General features: G+C 45.4%; 1 long non-coding RNA gene across 1 annotated transcript in view; it reads right to left on the reverse strand.

Annotated features, from left to right (window-relative positions):
* Window positions 1–3436: 3436 nt before the first annotated feature.
* Window positions 3437–24927, reverse strand: part of LOC135445055 (uncharacterized) — a 198079-nt gene continuing 176588 nt past the window's right edge. The window contains exon 4 of the long non-coding RNA XR_010439448.1: window positions 3437–3496. This is a non-coding gene — a long non-coding RNA (uncharacterized LOC135445055). The remainder of the gene's footprint in view (window positions 3497–24927) is intronic.

The raw sequence follows: 24927 nt of genomic DNA on the forward strand, positions 1-24927 counted from the left end.
CCTTTGAACCGCTGCTGCATGCAAATATTTGTACACATGCATTATGAAGAGAGTGTGGCACAAGTCCCTGAATTTTGATTTGTCTCTGCACAAGCGAGATACAGAGGAGAGAGATGGGCTCTGGTGTGAAGAGCAGAGATCTGGCTCCCACATCTGCCTTTGCTCTATCTCAGTGTGCTTTCTCCTCTGGAGCCCACCGAGGCCAAAAGGAATTTGTTCATTGCTTTCAAGGCAGTCACACAACAGCAAAAATGTCAGAAATGGATACTTGGGATCAGGAATCCAAATCCACCCCTAGCAAGCAACTAGAATATAACTGTTGCTCCCATATTAAGTTCTCACCCTGGTCCATCTGTGCCCAAGTTTCTGGGAAATGGAGATGGTCTGTGCCTAGAAAAGGGTTTCAGATCTTTAAGTGAGCAGCAAGCACAGCCCTGAAGTGACTTTGAGCAGATGTTACACAAAACCTCAATTGTATACCCACATTTCCAGATTCACCCCAAACAAGTTTGCTGAAAAATCAACTTTCTCCAAAGAACTTCAAGAAAGCCTTTTGTCAAACATGGTCAAACTAAGAGATTATAGCAAAACCACGGTCAAAAGGACTTTTATCCTCCCCTTTGGCCTTGTTCAAAGTACCCATGAATTCTGCCATGGATAATTCTGCCACCTTGTCAACAGAACAGCAATTAAACAACTTTATATGTATTAATACATATTTCTGGCACTTTTCCACTATGGTATAGAAATCCAGTGGCCAAAATACAGCTGTGCTTCAGTTCTGTCCCAGGTTCAAACACTACCAACATGGTTCTCATCCATAACAAGACAAGTAACAGGGGAAAGGAGGGAAAATGCAGCTCTGAAAGTCACAAATATGGAATTTCTTCTGGGGAAAAGCTCCTCTCTCCAGAATCAGCCAAGAGTGGACATGGGTAAACCTGGAGGTGCCTGGGGCAGCTACCTTTTGAAGGGATGTCACTGAGAAGGGGAGTGGAAGTCCCACAGCCTATTTTGTGTGTGCTGGGGACCTTCTTTTTCCTCCTCTTCCCCACTTCTGAACACTGTTTATATCCAGGGGTGTAAGGACTATGCTCCCTCTATCCCTCCTGCTCTGAGCACCAGGCCAGGAGCCTTTGCACTCCCTCAGAAGCACAAGGGCATTTTGGGCCCAGCTGGAAATGAACACGGCAGAGAGGAGGACAGTGAATGACAGAGCTTTCCTGGCAGATGTAGGCTATAAAAAGAGACCAAGATGTGGTGAAACAAGTCTAACCAAAGGGGTTTGCCAGAAACACAGTGAAAGGGGCCTGCAGTGTGGAAATGACACTGCCAGATTCAGAAAGAGAAAACTGAAGCTTAGCAAGCACGCAGCAACTTGGAGATGCTGAGGAAAGTGGAAATCACTTCACTTTTGGTTGATTTCCCTCCTCTAGAGCCCGTGGTCTCCCAGGGAAAGGGCCCACCCCCTCACTGGCAGGGCGCAGAGCTGAGGAGAGGCCAATGGCACCTGCTGCTGGCAAGCTGGGCTGCGGCTCACCACGCTCCACACAGCAGGACCAGGCTGCCAGCCTCCTTCCTTGACCTGATCTGATCTTATCTGCACTTCCAGGTGCCTCTGGAGCCCAAGGCTCTCTAATTACCACGGAGCTGCCCACAACAAACTTGGATACATTTGCGTTCATTCCTCATTTTCCTTACTTAATGTAGGAATGGGCCGAGGAGCGCTGCAGGGAGGGTGGTGAATGGTGGTTTCATTAACCACATTTTATTTCTAAACCAGCAAAACTCAGCCTTTGAAGGGGGCCCCTCCTTTCTTTTTTTTTTTCTTTTTTTTTTTTTTTTGCCAAGCCCTGGACAGAAGCCATCTTTCCAAGTCAGAAGGGATGTACATGACTGTGTAAAATCCCAGGAGCCTCTCCTCAAAACAGCCACAGGGGTTTGCAAACAAGTCACAGAAACACCCTCTTCACCCATTCCCCCAGGGCTAAGCAAGCTCCCAATGAAACACTCCCAGCTGCTTTCTGCTCACAGAGCAGCAAGGCCTGAGCACAGCCTTTAAAATTGTGTTGCAACCAGACCATGCAGGGAAATTCTTGACTTTTTAAACATCCTTTTTGTAATATTACATATTAGCAGAAACAATGGGTTTGGTTATGACTGTGAAGTTAAGCAGGGGCTGGAGAAGAAAGTTGTCAGCTTTCCTCATAGGAAACAGACACAGCTGACCTCTGTGTTAGATATGCCTGGACAGGGAAGAGCTTAATTTAAACTGCTTTGGGTGACTAAAATGAACTCAATCTTATCATTGCACCATGACTTTTGGGGCTTACTTTGTCTTCTGCAGCAGACTCACCCTTCCTATTACTGCTCAATCTCCTTGTAACACATTCACACCCCAGTTTCCTAAGAGAGGTGTCTTCCTCTCTCTAGACTGAGCTCCTATCACCTGTTGTACCACCATCACTTTGCTCCGTGAGGTTTTCTCAAAATCCCTGCAGCACTGCTTTGTGCAGGGATGCTGGGAGGGCAGCAGCAGTGGTGGGTTGGCAGCTGGCAGCCTGCAGGGCCCAGGGAAGTGGCTGAGCAGGGGGAGGGCAGCAGCAGGGCTGGGGACCACGCTGTGCCCCACTGCCCCAGCTCTGCAGAGGCCACCTTGTGCCCCGAGTTTCTGTGTGAGCCCTGCTGGCTGCTGAGAGGGGTCAGAGCTCATCTCCAGCATGCCTCAGTGCACCGAGGCTTCCCACAGCTCCTGAGGCCTGGCTGTGGTGCAGCTGGTGAGTCATGCACAGGTTACTCATGGAGGGGTTTATTCTTGTCTGCAGAAAGTCCGGCATGAGTAAAGACAGTGTAACTGTGGCAGAGGCTTGTTTCGGGTCTGGCTGGTGCCAGAGCTGAGCTGTGTCTCACCCCCAGGTGTGTGGCTCAGGCTGGGGGGGCAGACAGGGCCACACATCCTTTTTCATGCCTTTCTGCCCACGCCAAAACTTTTGAGTCACTGCAGGCACTGCAGAATGGGACCGACTCATCTCACAAGCTCCTCTTCAGGCTAAAGACACTTCTGCTAATTACTGACCTTCATCAGAGCAAGCTACCAGGAAAGGCTCCAAGTCCTCATGAATCCTCAGATTCTCCCACTGAAGCTTACCTGTCACTCGGATGAGATCTTGGCTTCATCCAGGCTGCTAGCAAAACACTCACACAAGCCTAGAGTAATTATGCAGGAATCTAATTTCCCTCTATATCTTCCACTCCCAGAGCACCAAATCCCTAAACTTCTCCTGGAGATTTTTTAACTGTAAAAACCCCTTTTTTTTATTTCTCAGGAACAATAAGATATCCAGCAATAACGACACATTTCTGACCATGGTGCTGCCACAATGTTAAGTTCCAGGTAATTTTTCCTGGCTGAGTTTATGCAGTGAGTGTAAAATCCTACCTGCTGGCTGCGGCAGGAGTCACGGGTCTGTGGGACACTCCTTCAGAACTTGGGCTTCTGAAACGAGAAAATGTTTTCATTCATATTTTAAAATTCCATTCATTAACAGGTGTATGAGGTTTGACTTCTTCAAAGTATGCTGCAGACACAGCCTAATAAATCTCCATGACACCTCACTGCATCTCCATTTTATAGATGTGGTGATTCGAATATATCCAAGTGAAATGACTTGCCCAAGGCTAATGAAGGAATCAATGTCAGAGACAGGATTAAAAGTAGAAAAATTCCTGGCCCCTAGTCTCATAACCTAACTGTGGTCTGCATTTCCCTCATATGAAAACAGAAAAGGGAAACACATCTATTTTGAATATTGTGAAAAGTAGTTCAGAGCAGATGGGCGGCCTGATGTTTTAAAATTGCTTTACTTTGTCATAAAATATCAATAATACACAGGATGTGGTTCTTGTCCAAGAGTATACCAAGGTGTGAACAGCACAATATGTGTCACTGGTAGCTTTCAGAGCAGCTGAGGTGGCACTACAGAATAAAATAAGGACAGTCTTTGAGATGTCTCTCCTGCCCTGCTCCTTAAAACAGATTTCTTCCCGTGTGCTAGAGCTGGTAAAAGCAGCTTTGAAGCTGCTGAAAACCTGTTGGGCAATGAGTCTGTAGTGAGACACCTATTGTCACATCTCAGGGGCAGCACAGGAGGTCTGCAATGGCCATTGCTCAAAATTTTGGGTGGCTCTAACCCACCTCTTCCTTAGATGCTAACACAGAGCGAGGCAGCATCTTCTCTGCTGCCAGAACGTAACAGGAAGACAATGCACCTGTCTAGCTGTGTAGAAGAATAATTTAAAGGGAAAAAAAAAAGGAAGGTACACTTGGGTCATTAAATATTGATGAGTAAGATTCATTGACTGAGTGGGAGACAGTAGGATATGGCTTGAAATAAAACCCCATGAGGGCCACACCCCCTAGTATGCCCAGGGCCATCCCTTTAAAGGTAGGACAATTATAATTAATTGAGCAATCTGACAGAAAGCATACATCCATACACTGGAGCAGAAAGTGACACTGTGCACGGAGCCATCATGGACACTTGAAGGGTTAATACTGGTTCACTAGACCAAGGACAGTAAATTCTGCCTGTGGCTACCACCAGTCTATTGTATTATTATTGCAGGCTTTAGAAACAGCTTTTAATTTTAACCCTTTCCAGCCCTTTCTTCTGTTTTCTCTTTATAAATAATTGTCATTGAATAAAATGGCATAAAATCTTCCTTGTCCTGCCTTTCAATAATTTCTTTTCACTTTCAGCATTTGGAACACTGTGCAAAAATAAAGAAAGAACCCAAACAACATGGGCTTCCTTTACCTGCAACTTTTAAGGTTGCCACAAAACTGGGGCCCTTTCATTTTGTTGCCATCAGTCTCCACTCTGCTGCAAGGATGAACAATCCCATCCACCACTTACTGGGAACTGTGATGTGGGTGTTCAGAGTTGTGACAAGCACAGAGGGAATGCAGATAGCCCTGTACCCCCTCCAGTCCTGCCAACACCTGCGCTCATCCCCCTGACTGCGATTTTAAGGTGACGTGCTGGGAATCGCTCCCGCCTGCAGAAGCTGACAAATCAAACACAGCTCAGGAGCTGCTGGTTACCTGGAATGCACAAATCCCCATCTGGATAACCATCCAGCAGTATGCTGAGCACATCCTCAGCCTTAGACAGGCTGAAGAGAAACAACCAATGGAGAAGGGATGTGCAGGGGACAGCAGAGGACTGACTCAGTGACCCAGGAGGTCCTTTCCAATCCTGCATTTCCGTGTTCGTCTGTTCATATTGAAGTTGATGGGAGACATTTCCACCGACTTCAAAGGGCTTTTATCCAGCCCCAGTTTCATTTATTTTCAATATATAGATGCAAGAGTAATGTCACGCATGATTTTCATGAGACATGCTAATATACAATCAGTTCTGGGAGCAGCAGAATGAACCCAGCTAGATAAATTGTTCATCCCAAAATGCTAAACATGCCAAGACCTGAAAAACATATCTCCTTGTATCTGACTTGCTGGCAAGTCCAGCAGTGTCACAGCTGGATTTCTAGTCATCATTACCCATAATCAATTATGCCAACTAAACTGCCCCGTGGTTGCACTTTTTGTGAAATACAAGGAAGAAGGTGAACAAACATTTTGATCAGGGGATCAGCTCACTACAAGGCTGGTCTGTGTTCCCGGCAGCAAGAAGGAATGTCCCATCATGAAACCTGTAGCTTCCTGTGGAAGGTTATTCACTGTAAATGGGACATCACCTGCCAGAGAGACAAGCCAGAGACAAAGTACTCTGGAAAGGAAAGTGCTGCAGAACCCTAATTTTGATGGAGACAGAAAGAAAGGAAGAAAGAAGGAGAAGGTAGAACGGGGTGGCTGTACGATTACACAGTGTTTTCTCTTCCTCTCTTTTTTTTTTCACTGAGCAGGCACTCAGCCTGCTCAGCAGAGTCACTCCAATATGTTATCTAATGGCTCCATCGTTACTTGTGAGATTCCCCATCTGTGGCCAGACTGTGCCACTGCCTCGTTCCGCGGAGCAAGAGAACATTCGCTCGCTCACTCTGATCGGGGGGACAGGTCCTGCTCTGGAGCAACAAAAAATGAGCTGCTCCTTAGCCGGGTCTGAACCCTTGCACAAAAGTCAGCCTTTGATGAAAGTTTCCTCTGGATTTCAATGCTGCTCTTTACAGCTGGACAATCTGCTGGCTCACTCTGCCTCTGTCTTTTTTTTTTGTTCTTTGCACTTGCATCATTCTGATCTATGTGGTGGTCTCATATTTTCCTCCAGAGCTTTCTGCACCGGCCTTGTTTTCAAAGCCATATAACACAAGCAATGATTTCCAACCTGCAGTTGCTTTAGAAGGATGGATGTTCAGACATAATCAGTCCATTTTGCTATTTTTTCACCTGTTATACAGTAGCTGCTCCTGCTGTTTGGATGCTTCTTTACTCACTTTGCTTTTCAATCTCTTTTGTCCTCATAATTTACTGTAAAACTCTAAGTGATTTATAAAACATGGAAAAGTGTATCACATCCAGTTTAGTTCTCCTCAAAGCAGATTAATTTCCTCCCTCTGGTGCCTCTAATGAGGATGTTCCATGGAAGGATTCAGCCATCCAGGGGCACAGGTACTGATCACTCCTCAGATGTGGCAGGTCTTCCATGACCAGGACAGAAAAATGACACCACACCATGAGAAGAGAGATGCTCAGGGTGCTGAGATAACCCTGATGTGCATTCAGAGGTCTGAGCACTTTGGGGCTGAACCTCAAAACTACATCAGGAATCACACAAAGGATCCACAAGTGGCACAGGCCTGATGGAAGAGCAATTCCCAGGTACTGAGAGTTCTAGCTCATATTTGAAGTCCATCAGTTCATACAGACCTGCAGAATTGCTCTGGTTGACTTCACAATTATCTACCTCATAAGTGGCCACGTATCACAAAGGAAAAGTTGTGGTTTGCTGTCACTTACAAATGTCACCCTCTACAAACAGGATGAGGAGCAAGAGAACGGCAAAGCTCAATTGATTTGTTCAGGCACCAGTATTCCAGCGTGGCAAGATATTTTACCTATGACTGTCACATCCAAATTTAGTAGATAGCATGCTTGCTTTTTATTTGATTTTTAGCAGGTCTCTCCACAATAAATATAAGAGCAGAATGCATAAACAAAGTGCCTGGCACTTACAGTTTATCTTGGTGACGGAAAATTTGATTGATGATAAGTTCAGAAAGTGGCAAATTTTCAACATAGGGCTAAACAACCTTTCATTGCTGATTTTAATTATTTAATTTTTTTTAGCTCATTTCCTCTTAGCTGTCTTGTTCCAGTGCTCCATCAGCTTCTGGGTGGGGAAAAATAAGCCCACCCTATTTGTTCCTTATGGATTTTCACTGACCAAGTTGCGTATCACCAGGTTAAGAATTAAATGGAGAACTTTTGCCTGTCACATTCCTTCTTCTTGTCTCTTTCCAGGACAGAGACTGTGGGACAGACCTTTCTGCCTGTAAAATGCTAATTTTTAACTTATCCTTGTTACTGCAATACCAAAAGGGTGGAGGGGTGCAGGCACACAAGCAGAATGAGGCAGCTCAGAGGAGATACCAGTTAGAGAAGCCCCATTCATAAAGCAAAGAAGGAAAAAATATTTTAGAGAGGGGGGAAATCAAGGCACCATCTTGTAGTGGTTTGTGTCCAGGAGCTTCCAGGAGGAGCATGGACAAAGGGCAGGCACAAGCTGGACCCCACGGCTGCTAATCTTGTGCCTTAGCAACAAAACCACTCTCCCTCTGCGCGCAGGCTCGGAGGGAAGAGGGCCAACCTTCCAGGAGGGAACTCCTTGCTGGATTAAGCACTTTGCTTGCTTTCCTCTTCTCACCCCTTCCCTCCTCCAGAGCATGGAGGATGGGGAGGGGGCCAGGCCCTGAAAAGGTGCCTGCCCCCCCTCATTCTCCAGCCCAGCCCACGTCCAGCGGGGTCCTGGGGCTCCCCAGCAGCCCCCGGATGCCCGCGCCCCTCGGCCGGGGAGGAGGGACATGATTTGTAATTGCAATATTTTCATTACCGTCTCTTAGTTCTTTGCACACTAATGTCAAGAGCTTTGTCTTTGTAGTGTTATTGGCATTTTTCATCATATTCATGAAGTGTGGGTCAATTTTCTTCAAAAGGCTCACTTCGCCAACTTGCCACAAAGACAGACAGTAATAAATTCTACTAGTGCACAGCGAAGGCTTCGTAGCTGCAAGCAACAATAAAAAGCAATGAGCTGGGTGTCACTAAGTAACTCCAGTTTACACTGCATTTTCTTCTTTTATTGAAAACTCAGAATATGAATTTATTAATGAACACACAGGCCTACTTTGAAGGGGTGTGGGGGGGGCCCGAGTCAATTTATTTGGTATTCACACAGTGTGTGCCTACATTGTATTGTTTCATCATTTTATGGCCAGGCACAGCTTGTTAGGCTGTGGCCCTCCAGAAAAAAGCAGGCTCATATAGCAACACCTTGACGTAGATGTACAGCTGCTTTCACTGTGGCTGTCTCACCTTTAGCCCCGTCTGTCTACTGCCGGCTTTCATTTTCCGCATTCATACATCAATAAGCTTTGCATGCTGACACCTAATTTTGCAGGCTACTTTGGTTATGGAGGCCATGTTTTGCATATCACTACCCACCCCCTTCTGACATCTACTGCCTTTAAAGAGGGAGAGAATAGAGAGAGCACGAAAGAGGGATTCTTTTCTTCTCAGCCTAATCAGAGATTTCTTTATATTTGTCAAAAGCAGATCTGCCAAATCAACTTTAATTGATTCTTCCACAGTTCTCATGTATGATTTTTGAAGGACTGGGCTTGTGTTCCAAGACACAGTGTTGTGTTTCAAACAAATATGAGGTTTCTACAGTAAATCAAATTTGGATGCCAATTAGTTAGCATTTTCCATTCCAATTAAATTTGAGACCTTTCTGATTTTGAAAGACTTGTGTGTCTATGCCTGTGTGCATGTACTGATGTGCGTGTGCCTATCTCTATCTATTCTGGAGCAGCAGAAAGATATATACATATAAAATATTTAATGTGCTCTTGGTGGTCTAATAAGCAGGGAGGGGTTAGAGCCACCCATTTAAATACACATTTTGGAGGATTTTTTTTTTTCACCCTGTTTATTTCACAAGGGCTTACCAGCCCATTCTAACCTGTTATGTGACACCACAAAGGTTTTTACTTTCTCAGTCAGGTGGCTAATGTCATTATATCGTTGACAACTCATAAAATGTTATAATCTAATAGGGCTTTCCCTCCCCACACACACACATAGTGAAAGCTCATTGTAGCAAAGAAAGGATTAGGGGCAAAAAGCAAGATTAATGTTTAAAAAAATGGAAGCAGGCTGAGTCCAGATAGAACACTGTAGCTTAAAAACAAATGTAATTTGTATATTAAAATGTGTCTTGATCTTCCTAGATTTACTCTAAATAAACCCTGCATACAATACAAGGGATTTCCTACTGGATATTGAATATTTCAAGCAAAGTCTATATATTTGGGTTGAATCAATTTTTAAATGAATTCCTCCTTTTATGACTAAAAATCAGTTTTTAGGCAGACTCGGAATAGAGAGACTAAGACTGAATCCCACACTAGCAGGATGGGAAGGAAACAAAAGCTTGCTTAGATTAGCTGGAACTCTCAAGTGCCATCACAGGCAACCATCAAACTATCCTGGACAATATTTGTTCTGTGGACAAGGAATCTTCCCAGCACCCATGGGTCTGGCAGGCACACAAGGGACAAACCTCTCACCAATAAGTTTTACCCTCTTGGGTCTCTAGAAGGACCTCAGGCCAGCCCAGACATCAGGAGCAAGCAAATCCATTTCCATTCATTTCCAAGGACTCAAAACCGTGGCAGTGAGGAATTCACCCTCAGCAAAATTCAGGTGGGAACAAGCACACGCCTGCATTTCTTGGGGAAAGAGATTAATTAGTTTCTTCCTCTTATAAAACATAAATAAAGGAACAAAGACCTGAGCTTGAAGAGGTGAGAAAATCCAGGCGCACTTGGCCAGCAGGGAACAGCAATAATCTTCAGGTAGTTTGGCGCTAGGACGGCGCGTTTTGTATTCTCTCCTGCTACACACAACTACTGGCTATGCCACCAAAAGCAGTAAAATGAGGAATTATGATGGCTATTGAACACCATTCACATATTCACAGTGTCGCATCCGATGTCAATTAGCGAGCCTGTTTCCATAATTGTTATACAAGGGGAAAATCTACGGTGTTAAACAGCTCTTGAGTTCACGTTGGTGGATGGGCTTTGTTTGGTGGAGTGTTTAGTGCACATCAAGTAAAATCCATGGGAAATCTGCCTGGCACGAGACCTTTGATGGATTTGTGTTGTGAGAGTTTTTATATTCAGTCTAGTATGTGTGGTTTAGGCTACATTTTTAAAGCCAGCTTCTCTGCCTACCTGGGTAAAACCAGGCCTTTTGGGTGGGGAAGCTGCAGATTTGCTGAGATTTTTATCTGAATGGATGGGCAGCTTCAGGAGGAAAATTGCAGAGGACTATGCAAACATTTTGTAACTCTCAAACCAAAAATGTCTCAAGCCTTTTATATAAAATCTGTTGGACTCTGACATTTAGTTATTAGCTTGCATAAAAACAAAAGGATTCAGTATTGAAGTGGAACTAATGTCGAACGTCAAACTGGTCTTTTAAAGGTTTGGGGATTTTTAATTCTTTTTTTCTAATAAAAAGTCTAAAATTTAATGCTTTGTTCAGCTGATGATCAATTTTTCTTCTACATTTCAAGGTCTGCAATAACCCACCAAATCCTCTACTTATCTCCCATTGTGCTGACTTCTGTAAAAAATGTGGCCCTTCAAGCTACAAAATGATAGAGGAAAATCAGACAACACACAATAAAGTCTATAAAATCACGAACAGTATAGGGAAAGCAAACAGAAAAGAAGCAGTCATTATTTCTCACAGCATAAGAACCAGGGCACACCCAATTATGAGGCACAGGGTTAAAACAGCCCATAAGAAACATTTTGCAAAGAATAACTAAATTATGCAACTGAGCGCACAGCAGGTAGAAGAGACCAGGAATACAAATGGATTGTAAACACCATTAGACAAATTTATGGGAGAGTTCCAGGGAGCACAATGATCCTGCATGGCCCGTGGATTGGGACCCTGCCTGGACAGAGCTTGGGAAGGGAGAGGTCCCTGTCCAGGTACCTCCATCCTGACAAGATGGTGACACTGGGAGCTGTAACATCACCCTCACAGTGTGAATTGCTCATGGCATGTCCTTCCCTGCCTGGAGATGGTAAAGGAAAAGGCCAAAAGAAGGCTGCTGGTCCGAGTTTGGAACCTCCAAACCCCAAGGGAATCACTGCACTGCCAAGTGCATGCCGAGCCCTTGATCCAGACCACACGTGCAGCAAAAACAATGGCCCTGATGAGCGATTATGTGCCTTTGTCTGGAAAGCCTCCCACCAAGGTGCACTCGCCTGTCTGGTGTGCAACAGGGCTGTGGATTAAGCTCTTTGTGTGTTTGTCACTTTGGGGGCATTTAATTGCAGGGTAAGTAGAAAAAGGCAGAATTAAAAGAGGGCCACAGGCTGGTTTGACAGTGGTGGCAAGAAGTGCCCTCTTCAGCAATAGGAGCAGGCACAGGGAATCAAGATGGGCACATAAATGTGGCTGACGTGAGCTGTCTTTAACCGCTGGCAAAGACCAGAGCAGAAGTTTTCAACCATTTCTTGATTTATGGACCCTTACACTTCCAACGGAGAGGTGATCACCTGTAACAGTGAATTAAAGCCTCCTGACAATAGGGTTTTTTTCTGCTGCCTTTCAGGCACCCTTTAGGGAGGTGGCTCAGAGACCCTCTGGGACGTGCAGCCCCACTGGAAACCTACTGGCATAGGAATGAGCAAAGGGGCAGGGATAGGCAGTGTCCAACCTTGGGGGTTAGATTTGCCATCCCATCTCCATTTCCTGTCTAACTGTGGAAAAAGAATAATTCTTAAAAGTCTTCATTTTCCTTCATAGTTTTAAGGCTAAAAAGGACTATTAGATCATTTATTCTGACCTTTTACATCTACAGGCCATCACACTTCCTCCAGTTTACGAGTACCTCCATAAAATAAGAGCCCATATTAATTTCAATCACCACTGAGGGAAATAAACCTGCTCCAGTCAGGAAAGGATCTCTCTGAGGTTCACCACTGTTCACACTCTCACCATTCACATCCTTTCTAATTACTGTACTATTTTCCCTCTGTATATCCATGAATGCATTGTTAAAATACCGAGAACAGGAGCTTAAATTACAATGGCACCCCATTCTGGCCACATTTTACATAGTAAAAAGGATTCCCAATGGAAAGACTTGGACAGCCTAGCCAGACAAGGAAAATAAAAGCACCCACAAAAAAAAATTTAAAAGGGAGAAATCCCTGTTCTCCACAGGCCTCATAAGCCCAAGGAGATTAGACGACTGGTCAAAAGCCACCCCAAAGTTTGTGGCAGAGATGGAGCTGAAACCTACTTTCTCAAGTCAAATCCAGAGTTTTAATCACCAGAACACCCTTCCTCTCCCTTCATTGCTTTCATTTATCATTTCAGGCTAGGCAGACTACATCGAAATGATGGCTTTGTGAAGCATAGAAACACAGTTTTACGGGCAATAAACAATAAATATGAACCTGAGAGACATCTCCGGGAAACCTCCATACACCAAAAAAGAGTCAGTCCCATTTCTCCCCCTAGAGAAGATGGCACATCCCCTTTCCCTTTCCCTGCTGCCCGCACCCCTTTGGCGGGCAGAGTGCGGTGCCAGCGCCAGGTCCCTGCCCGGCGCGGTGGCTGCGCGATGGCAGCGAGCTCCCCTGCTCCCTGCCAAGATGACAAAGTCCTGGCTGGCTCAGCCGCCGCCTCTGCCAGCCTGCCAGGGGCTCGGCTGTGCCGTTCCATTTAAGCGCTGCTCACTAATTATTAACTGCGGGCCCGGCATTCAGGGCGCAGACAATGGGATCAGCCAGGCACCGCTCCGCGGGCGGGGGCGCACCGAGCTCGGCACGGGCTCCTGCTCAGTTATTGTGCACTGGAATTGGCCCTGGAGAGGAGAACTGAAAAGTATATAAAATTCTGATTCATAACCATAAGGGCTTTTCTCTTTTTTTGTTGGTTTTTTTTTGTTTGTTTGGTGGTGCTCTGGGTTCCCTCCCACAGGAACCCAAATGTTCTTCCTCAACACCAGAACCTGCACAAATTTTAAAAATACCCAAGAGAACATATTTTGGTTTACAGGACTACTCCACAATAACAACGAATTATGCAGAGTTGAGCCCAAAACCTATTTCTGGATCCAGATAGAGACTTTGAGGGATGATGGATGATCCTGTTTTATGGCACCCCTGAGAAAGACATAAACCTCTCCCCAGGCTGGAAGGGCTCTGTTGTGGACTGATGTCCAGGCTTCAAAGTTTCAGGCCTCTGCTTGGTACTACACTTTGCTTTGTGTAAAGGCTGAACTCCTGTGGTATCTGTGTTACCTCCTCTCCCAAGGGATTTGTGCAAGGAAAGGTTGTCTTTATCTCCTCTGGCATTTGTGTCTCACTGGCTCTGTTGCTTTTGAACTGCTGAACTACACACTGGACAAGGATTGCTGTGAGAGTGGCTCCATGCTCATTCAGAAATTAGGTGCATCTTAGCAACACTTAAGGTGATTTTCCAATATGTTTCCTTTTTTCTAACAGCATATTGATTAATGTATTTCCATTTCAGAGAGAGATTGTGACAATTTTGTGCAAAATAGTAGGAGGAGGGAAAAAAATTAATCAGGGTCATCTGAAAATAATGTTTCATCCTGGAAAGGCTTTTTTTCAACGTAACAGAATCCTTCATTAGGCTCTCTGAGGACACACCTCAGACAGGAGCTGGAGCCTCTCTTCCCATAGTTTTCCCAACAGTGGGAACACATGATTTGCATTAGGGACAGGGGACAGCATCCTGTGGCCTCAGCCAGGGCTTCAGTGTTGAGGAAGCAGCATCCCCACTGTGGGCTGAGCAGCACCCCAGGGAGGCAGCAGCTCCTCTGTAATACAGAGCATGTGAGCAGGGGCTATCATGAGCAGGGATAAGGAAAAACACATGCTGGAGCAGGTGCCAGGGCAAGGATTAGAGAAAATGTGCTGCTGTATCTCACAGAGCGAGAGCGCGTCAGGGTCTGAAAGCGAGCGCAGCCCTTTGGTGTGGGAGCCTCGTGCTGCACCTGCAATGAAGCCTTTCCTGCAAATGGAGACATCAGAAGGAGATGACATTCCCCAGGGGATGGCAAAATGTTATGTGAATCACACCCGACTCCACTCAGAAACATCTCTCTTAGGTCTGAGTGGAATTCTACACCAAAGGCATATATTTTTGCATTAGGATCTCTTTTTCTTTCACTTTCAATATCTTGGAAGTGCTTTTTCACACTAAGCAGTTATTAAAAAGAAAGAAGATGTAGTCTTGTACCTGAGTAATATTTCTTCCCCAATCTTTCTCAACTTAACCAGATGACAATCCCTCCTCTTCCTCCTCAAGCCTTCCAGGTTTGAGCCTTGACACATTTTGACCGAGTTCCCAGTGTTTCTGACACTCCACTTTGCTCCCACATGGACCAGCGTGCAGCAGAGACTCCCAGCTCACACAGGCTCCCTGCTCACCTCACTCCCAAGGCTCTGCTGGGAGGAGGAAAGAGCCCCCTAAAATGACAGTAGGAATTGTTGATTCCTTTTCAGGCTCTTAGAGCCACAATTCCTCACATCCATCTGTGGCAAGGCATTGTGGGGTATTGTGTTTGACTCTCAACAAACTGTGTTGCTAGGACGACGTTTATTATGATACATAATGTGAATAAAGGATGAAACTGTACACAGCGTGCTGATTTGCTATAACTGTCATCTGTGATGATAGTCTCTAGTTTATACCTCAAATGAATTTTGCATGGATGGTACCGATGCTACCGAGTGCTGCAGAGGTGTATTTTACAAAGCTGCCTGGGCCTGGCATGAAGATCATGCCACTTTAAACAGCGAATCTGTTATTGTGATGTTTGTGAGAGGAGAACAAGTGGGAAAGTCACTTTCAAGTGCAGCTCAGTGCTCTTTTAATGAGGAATGGGGTCTTCTTCAGAGTCAGCCAACTACTGAGGAGGAGCTGACACCCTTAGTAGTCAACATCCTCAAAACAGCTGACAGCTCCAGATAAATCAGTTTGTGTACTTCCTCCCCTTCTCATATCACCTGCAGTGACAGGAAAGCACTAATTTCCTTTGAGAGGGAGAGAGATGGATGCACGCGTGCATCCTGGGCATGTTGATCCTTCAGTGTAAAATTAACAAAAACAGAGGCCAGGGAGAGCTGGGAATAGGCACAGCACTTTGTCAAGAGGAAGACTCTGCTGTGGTATGGCCCCATATTCATCATTTGGTAATTTACAAATGTGCATACAGCAGAGCCACGTTGCATCAGGCCCTGGAAGGAGCAGCTGTGACAAACGGAGTGCATTTGGTCACCCGACTGCCCCGTTCACAGCCACAGTCCTCCTCCACACAGCACAGGGCTGCATGCCCAGGGGGCCAGCACAGAGTGTGTGACAGCAGTGGCACCTGGGCACAGTGCTGGGTCCTGCAGCTGGACACAGCCCAGCCCTGCATGTGCACCCACCTCGGAGGAGTTCTCCGACACTCACTACCCTTGAATAGGAATATCCCAGTGAGAGCAAAAGCAAATCCTGTTTAGTTGATTATTCCAAAGGGAAAGGCGCTGAAATGCTGCTGCTGCAGATGATAGTCCCAGTGCCACCCCTGAAGAGCCTGGGGCTGCAGCACCCTTTGGGGTTGATCAGGAGGCACTCACTTGTTTATCAGTCACTGGCAATCGATGGGGAGTTAAGTACTGCCTGCACCCTCTTGCACAGACAATCCTCGCCACACACTTCCTGAATTCATTACTCTGACGCTGCCACAAGGCTGAATGATGTTGTAAAAATTAGATACTCCAGGTTTTGAAAAGCAGTGCACCCTCCTTGGAAAGGAACCTACTCGGAAAACCTCTCAGATAAAACCACGGAGGGATTTCTCCTGGTAGGCAACGCAGCTCAGAGCCCTCCCCTGGGCCCAGAGGCCTCTGGTGGCAGTCTGAGCAGGGCTGGCTGCCACTCGCCTTGTGCCATTACTTCTGAGAGTCAGCTCATCCCACCCTCCTCACTGAGCTGCCACGTTTCAGAGACAGGCTCTGACACGAGCTCAAACAAGGCAGAAACAAAAGGCACCCAGCCTGTTTACAGGGAATGAACCACTCACTGTGAGGATTTGCCCCAAACACCAGACATGCACTGTCCAGGCCTGAAGAGAGGCTGTCTCCCCTGCCTGTGCTCAGTGCACACGGTATTTCAGCTGAATTTAAGAACCCCTCTCCTGCACAAGGACTTTTCAATGAAAAGAAAAAAATAAGAAGAAAAACCAATCAAACAAGACTTTTAAAATATAGAGGAGGATCTGAGGTCTCAATTTCTGCCTTTCTAAGCCGACAGTAACCTCGGTGTTGCCTTGATGCATTAGGTTACATTAGTTAAATCACTGACCATCCCATCATTTATGAAATGGGACACGACTGGCGTGCTCAGATGAGACAAGTCACAGCAAAAATGTCTAAAAGGGGGGATTTGCCTGACAACCATTTTAAAAACACTTGTAGGTTTAGATTTTAAAATAAATTCATATCGCTGTATATGCAAACACAGAACTATAAATACATCTATACATGCATGCACGTGTGCACACACATATGTATAATGACATACATATGCTCCAGTGGTTTTCCAGCTAAACTGCTGCCATGTGTTGTACATTATCCCAGGGCACCGAGCAGAAAGGCTGAAACCTACCTCTGGGGCAGGGGATTTTGAAGCCAATTTCTCCCAGACCAGAAATCCACAAAGTCAGTCTGTGCACACGCCCTGCTGCCCACAGCCCAAGTTCAGCAGCACAGAGCCCCAAAAAACCAACGAGGACATTTTGGTCACCCCTGAGGCTGCTCACTAAATGCCAATTCCTGTTTGGGTGGTGCAGAAATGCACCTCTCTGGGCAGAAGGACTTGCTTCCATTGCAGTCTCATAGAATCTGGGTTGTTCCTCCCTTGCACCATTGAGCGTTTCAGTGGAAAAGCTCTTTTGTGTGTAAATAACTATTAGGTGCTATTTTTTTATAAGCAAAGAAAATTCATAAAATAAAGCAGACAGAATTCATTTATATGAAAAATAGAGGGATTAAACATAGCAAATAAATTACAATAAACTGTCCACAGTGAACAATGCTACCAGATGACCATAATGGAGATCCACTGCTCTTGTGCTTTTATTAAAAGAACAAAGCACTGCAATTAAATGTAAAATCCGGTAATATGTCATCGTACCTTAAGCATCCTTTTCTCATTCATTGAACACCGTCCTCTGATTTAATTGAAGCCCCTGGTCCCTTTGAGACAGCAATAGTCCTTACTCTAGGCCAAGTTTAGCATTTCATTATTTAGTAATCTGAGATGGAGTCATGCTATTGACTCTCAAGCAATCCTCTTTGCTTCTTATAACAAAAAGGATGCCCACAGAAATAATTGATACCACATTCTACTCTCTAGTAAATCGTCCCTTAGTGGATTGTGAAAAGAGGTTTTTGATTTAGACTTAAGAATAACAAAAGTTGGGTATATTTTTCACTGATGACCCCCATATGACACGTCCATAACCCCTTTCACAGCAGGAATGTTGGCCTAAAGGCATTTTAGCAGCTAAAATGAGTGACTAGAGGCTTTCCAGGTTTTGTTATATGTATTCGGTATATAAGTGATGCCTTCATAGAGGAAAGTCATTTTTTTCTATAGAACAACTCACAGTAGACCTGATCCGGGCAAGAGCTGACACTTCCCTGCCTGGCACCAGGCAGCCATCGGTGCTTAGCACCTCGTAAAGGCAATCAGCAACTTGCAGATTCATTACAGCTCCGCAGGCTGGAAATGGGCTGGAGCAGCATGGGCTGTTTTCTTTGGGAGGTGAAACAACCCAGGTGAGTCAGGACCGGAACCGAAATAACCCAGGTGAGTCAGGGACTGGATCTGACATGAGGTCCCCACATCCCCCGAGGTAGGAACAGCCCTAACGAATTTCCCAGCTCTGAAACACCCTTACCTCCAGGAAATCTCTGTTATGCTCTGGCCTTTGGGATTTTCATCCCTTCCTGCTGGATGTCGAGCTCAGATCCCTGCAGACTGCCCACGAAGGGGTGGTGGTGCTGCAGTTGCATCCCCAGCTGCTCAGCTGGCTGCTCAAGCCTCCCCAGAACTGCCCAGGATGCAGGAGCTCCCCTGGTGACAGGGGTGGTGGTCACTCCTGTGTCACCTCCCCCAGGATGCAGGAGCTCCCCTGGTGACAGGGTGGCGGTCACTCCTGTGTCACCTCCCCAGGGACAGCCCCACAGCCGGCAGAAAAGGCACAGACATCCTGCACACCCTCCTGCAGTGCTGCTCAGGATGCCCCCAGCCACAGTCCCAGGCAGGGCCCACTCTCCTTTTCCATCGGTAACACAACACTCTGCTTGCACAACTGCACGGGGTGACAATGGATCCAAGGATCTCCTGCCTTCAGCCACTTTGCTGGGACACCAGCCCATCCCTCCCTCCCCTCGCTAATTCCTGCCAGCTCTTTGTGGTCCTGGAAGCACTCAGTGCATGGACCCGACTGCCAGCCTCCTCTTCACCATCACACAAAGGTTCTCCTCATCTTAGAGCTGTACAGACTCAGGGGTGCAGCCAGGATTAGGACACCAGCCCTCCCACAAGCCAACTCACAGGTCAAACAGAAAAGATTTTACCCTGACACCTCCCTGCTTTTGTGCTCTGGCACCTCCTGCTCCCTGGAGAATCAAAACCATGAATTTTCACTAACTTTGAGAGCCCAGTGGTCAAAAGAGGCTGTTTTCATCTGGAGATCTGCGCCATCATTACCAGGCAATGCAAACACAAGGCCAAGCTGGGCACACCAAGTTTCCCCCAACAAACTCGCAGGGTTCCCATTAATATTAATGGGAATTACACAGGTGTATTGGGAAATGGTCCCCTCGCAGGGCTGCAACTCTCCTGGCCCTGACCTACGCCCATAAGCCTGCACTCAAACTCCTCTGTCTGTAATTCTGTAATCTACTTGGCATGTTAAGCATTTCAAATTAAAAAGTGTCAGGGTCAGAGCCAAAACAATGCATTATATGGGATAAGATTTTAATTCAGCCGGTCCTGGGAGAGACGTGGGGAAGGAGGAGAAATTCATACCAATTATTTTGCATTTTGGGAGAGTTATTTGACTGTAGGACCAACCCATAGCAGGGCACTGTTCAGCGAGTTTTGTTTTGTTTGTTTGCTTCTCTTCTCCCAGTACTCAAATTATCTCCAGGTCCTTAGATCCATTAGACTAATTAATATTAAGAACATATGCATATGCAAATTAGGCCGTGGTGCCCATATATTTCACTTTACGTGACAGCTTGAAGTGTAGTTGTGTGAGTCAATCAAATGCCATAAATTTGCTATGCACAAAAGATCATTAATATTAATTGGGGCATGGGCACTGTGCAGTAGCCCATGCCACCATTAGAAATGGACCCCTCGCTTTAATTGTTCAGCAAATTCCTTTTTTCCTTTATTTACTTTTTTAATTTTGAATCAGTACCTATGGCCTGATTAAAATATGTATTTTTTTTCCCCAGGTAGTCTACAGAACAGCATCAGAATTGTATTAAAAAATACCGAGCAGACCTTTTCTAAGACAGATGGCACACAATGAGGTTAAAAAAAGTATCTTGAGATCCAACCAGCAAGAACAAAAAAAAAAATTGCTTGCATTGTTGTTTTCATTATCTTGCTTCTGTCATTTCATGAGCTTTGTATCTTGCAAGGAAAGAAAGAAGGGAGAAAAACTGTGAAATTAATCTTTTGTGCATGGCCTGATAAAGAAGAGACATGCTCAGACAAAAGATAGACTGAGAGAAGGTACCGTGATTGATGACTAAAGTAAAGGTGTCAGAAGAGTATTATGTAAATTACTGGAGGCACAGACCATTTCAGAGAGAATGAGAGGGAGAGGGGAAGCCAGGGAGAGAGAGAGAAAAAAAGGACTGCAGAGTCGATGTCACCAAGACACTGGTCCCCAAGCGCCAATTTTTTGCCATCTTTCATCTGCTCAGACAAGCTCACCTCACTTTCTATTTGGTTTGCACAATGTAACAAAGGAGGAAAAAACCTGTCAACATTAGCATGAATACAGGCCAAAAGCGGGGTTCGAGCAGGCAGCGCCTGAAGTGAGGCAGCAAGACGGGAACTTTAAGGCAGCCTGGCGCTGGTAGGTGAGCCTGATTCCTCTGCTGTTTGGTGCAGAATGGGGATTCACAAGCAGGGCCAGGCTGTCTCTCTGTGTTTGATCCCCTGCTGCCTTTGCATGCCCCTGGACAGCCTGGAGCTGCCCCTCTGCTCCCCTTTAGTGCCATCTGTGCCCATCCCAAATGCTGGACACAGAGAGAAGGCATGGACAGGTCTCACCCCTGCCAAATTCCTCTAGGAAAGCCTTTCCTCACTACTGACACAGCCACACGCTCACATGAGGCCCCAGCACACCCCACCTATGGACAGAACTTAGCTATTGCCTGCCACAGAATTCCACAAGGGTTCAATGAAAGCACAGTCCAGATCAACTTACACCGAGCAAAAACACCTTTGGTCTCCCATTCCCTTTCCCTCTGGCACAGAACAGCCCCTGGGTTTCACATCCCCAAAGAATGATCCGGTTAATACCATGGACAGTAAGAAACCATTTTTATACTTCTATTTTTTGGAGAAAAAAAAAAAAAGGCAAAACAAAAACTCCAAGGGAAAAAAGCAAAATGCTTTCAGGATTTTTTCCCTTCATTCCTGACTATATGATTAATCTGGCTCCTGTTTGAATTTCACCTCCGGCAGATCTTTGCCCCTATTTAATTTGATCACTGGCTTTTATTCAAAAACTTCATTTTCCAAGGAATAAACAACTACAAATGGTCACCTATCACCTCCATGGTAACAAGTGAAAGGAGCATTCAAGGGGAAGAAAACATGAAACTGGCATTTGATGAAATGCACTGTTCCACACCGCAGGTACACGGTGCCCCTATACATTGACTAATCACCCTGATCCCTGCCCTGTAGAGTGAATCCCGGCTTTAAAAAGGGATAGCAGGGGGAAACATGAGTGGGGAGGCTGGAAATGCTCATCTGCCCTGTCTCGGTGCTCTGACAGCTCAGTGAGGGCATCCCTCAGCCCCGTCTTTCCCGTGCGGCCGGCCACAGCTTGCTGTGTGGATTCCCTCTGCAGTGGAGTGAGATCTGCTGTGGAGTGGGATCTGAGTGTCTGGATCCCCTCTGCAGTGGAGTGGGATCTGCTGTGGAGTGGGATCTGAGTGTCTGGATTCCCTCTGCTGTGGAGTGGGATCTGAGTGTCTGGATTCCCTCTGCAGTGCAGTGGGATCTGCTGTGCTGTGGGATTGCATCCTCCCTGCTCCCTTCCTGCTGCCCAGCACTGGGATGCTGAAGGACGTGGCTGGATCTGGGGCAAAGATGGCAATCCTGGCACGGCTCCTGGCAGAGAGCGAGTGTGCAAATAAAGCTGCTTTCCAACTCCCTTCCTTCAGATTCAATCAGCTATCACATGGCTCTCATTTCGAGTGTTGAGAGACATTAAAATGAGATTTAATAACAAATTGCTTCAATTTTGCGTGCCTTCTAAATTCGGTTGGCCAGGCAGGATAGTCCATGGAAAAAGCATTCAGTCCTTCTCATCAAATGTTTCTTTTTTTTTTCTTTTTTTTTGTACCATGAGTGCAACAGTTGGAAAAAATTTAGAATCCAAAGAGGCAGCTATTTCTATACCTCAATTTGCCCCTTAAAGAGTGAAATGACAAAATGAGGGGAAAAAAATAGATGTTCTGGGCACCAAGCTCTGTGCAAATCAGTTCTTAAAGTATCAGTGAATTCATATTTTAAAGAATACTTTAGTTTGGAAGATTGAAATTCTTTTAGAGAAAAAACTCTCAAAGGAAGTTGTCATTTTAGGCTGCACAAACCAAAACCCTTCCAAAATCAGGTGCTTAGAAAAAAAATTGAAGCACTTTAATAATTTAAATTGCTCCCCTTTGCACATGCCCAGAACCCAAATCCCTTTTCTAACTGAAGTGCTTATATAAAAATTTGACAGCTCTTATAATTTTAAATTGCTCTACACTGAGTATGCCCAGAACCTCGATCACTTCCAAATTCAAGGGCTTATAAAAATTTGAAGCACTCCAATAATTTTAAATTGCAATGCACAGTGCAGAGTGATTTAAAATTATTGGACTGCTTCAATTTTTTTAAAAGGTCTTCAATTTGGAAGTGAGTCAAGCAGCATTCTAATACAGTAGTTTAAGACATACTGTATTGATGTAAAATTTAACATCTAAAAATAATGAAAATTAAACCGAATACACTGTTTAAAAAGTGAGGACGAGTTTCCTAAACAGACCTAGGAAATGCAGAAAACCACAACTTTGAGCTGGTCAGTCTTGCTTGGGGAAAGAGTCAAGAGTCAAGGAGGACACGCTTGGGACATCACCATCAGCTTCCATCCTTGGGCTGGGCACCAGGAAAGGCCTCCTGGGAGTGCCCAGGGAAAGGCCTGGAGCAGAGCTGGGGGGTCCCCACACTGAGGGAATCCTTGGCATGGCAGCCTGGCATGAGAATCATGCCAACAGGCATCTCTGCACCCTCAGGGGGCACACTTGCCCCTCCAAGCAGAGCCCTTGTGCTTCGGGAGGTGCAGAGGAGCCATCTCAGAGGGGCTGCAGCTCACGCTGACTTCCCTGAGGGAGGAAGAGCCACGGCAAAGACTGGATGGGGCCCGTGGGTCCCCTCCTGCAGGGGAGTGGGTTTGGACTCTTTACAGATGCGCTGGTTGGAGACCAGCACGTTCCAGGATGGGGTTTGTGTTTCCTCTCAAACCATATGCTCTCTGGTGGGGCTCACAGCAAGTGTCCCACGCAGGGTTCAAAGCACTGGCTCCCCACTGCTTGGCTCCATGAGGAGTGGAAATACACGATTTCCACTAGGTTTAATGTTAGGCACTGGCTCTGTGTGTAAGGCTTTTTGGCAGCTATTTGCTTCCCTTTAAAATCTTTCCCTTTTTTGGAGGTGATTTATATTAATAAACTGTTTCGGATCAGAATTGGCATGATATGTAAAACCCATGCCTGTTTGGTATTTCTGTTGTGTATGCTTAATTTGAATGGGGGGAGGGAAGAAGACAACGCTGTTCAGCTGGCTGGGAGTCTTTTTTTTTGTTCCAGTTCTTCTCAGGAGTCAACTGTAACTGTTAGAGAGTTTATCTTTAAAAATCAGTTTTGACATCCTGAAGATAGGGAAAGAAAAGAGACTTGAAGTCACCACATTTTGCATGCATTCATGAACATCTGCAATGTAAAATTGTTTCTCAACAGGGGCTGGGCTCCATTTCATCTTATAACTAGTTGGGGATCGTGTCTATTTGCAGCTTATTCAGCCTGTTTGATGGTAGGGACACCGTGTCTTTGGCTGCCAGCTTCGTTTTGAATTTGGGGTCTTGTGGCCTTCCCTGTTGCCTTTCCCTTCCTGCTAAGTTAAAACTCACAGGAAATGACAGGTAGAGTCCTTATGCCTAGCTTCAAGCTAATAAAATTTTGATTATTTTCTATTCCTATGGAACATCCTTGGACATTGATAGAGATGGCACCTAGGGCAGGGCAGGTTCTGATGTGAGCCCCTGGAAGGGAAAAACATTTAAATATGGATAGCTGGAGTGAGTCACACAAGTTTGGGTGGGAAAGCCAAGCAGAGATGTTTCAAAATAGAGGAGCCCCTTAAAAAAGTAGGACCAGCGAAAGACAAAGGAAAATTACTCTGCAGGAATGATCTCCCTTATAATATACTTCAGGCCACTAAACAAATGTTGTAACTTTTCCCTTCAGGTCCGTGAAGCTTTTTTCTCACTTTTCTCAATCTGTATCCCTCTGGTCAGAATAATTCATTCTGTGGGGCAGGGTGAGAGCACTTTCCCACTGCAGAGGGTTACAGATAAATGGTGTCCTCCTATGGCCCTGCATGACGAACTTGTACTTCTACACAAAAGACTCACAATTCATCACACAAAAAGTATCTGCTTTGAAAAAAAAAAAATGGTGCAAAGAGGTTTTATTCAATAGGCTGTAATGGTGAGCTGTCATGGTCTATCAGGTGGATAATGTGCATCTTAAAATACTGTGTAAATACATATTTCTATAATAGCCTGTTACATTTCCAAAGGAGCCATCGCAGGCTGCATTTGAAGTGAGAAGGAGCTTATAGGAGATGGGCTCTGGCACTCTTTTGCCTCAGCAGGAGGTGGGCAATGACAATTTTTCCTGAATTAGGGAGGAAAAATATTATTTTCTGATTCAAATGAATAATAAAAAACAATGGCAAGAAGCAGCTCAGAGAACTTTGACTGGAAGGAAGGAAGGTAAGTGTTAATGTGATGAGAGCACTGAGAGAGCTTTGCTCTCTCCTACACTCAATGTATTTCCTTGCTCCCCAGCTGAGACAGCAGCATTACATGAATGTTCTCCGTATTTTCTTCCCAAGAGCTGGCACAATTATTTGTTGTGAATAACATTCATAGGAGCTTTGATCCTGAAAATCCCTATGTATGAGAGCAGCCAGGCACCTGAAAGCAGCAGCAGCAGCAGCTTTTTATATGGCACAAGCACATCCCAGAATCCTACATATATACTTCT

This window comes from Zonotrichia leucophrys, chromosome 3 (assembly GCF_028769735.1).
Source record: "Zonotrichia leucophrys gambelii isolate GWCS_2022_RI chromosome 3, RI_Zleu_2.0, whole genome shotgun sequence".
Classification (NCBI taxonomy): domain Eukaryota; kingdom Metazoa; phylum Chordata; class Aves; order Passeriformes; family Passerellidae; genus Zonotrichia; species Zonotrichia leucophrys.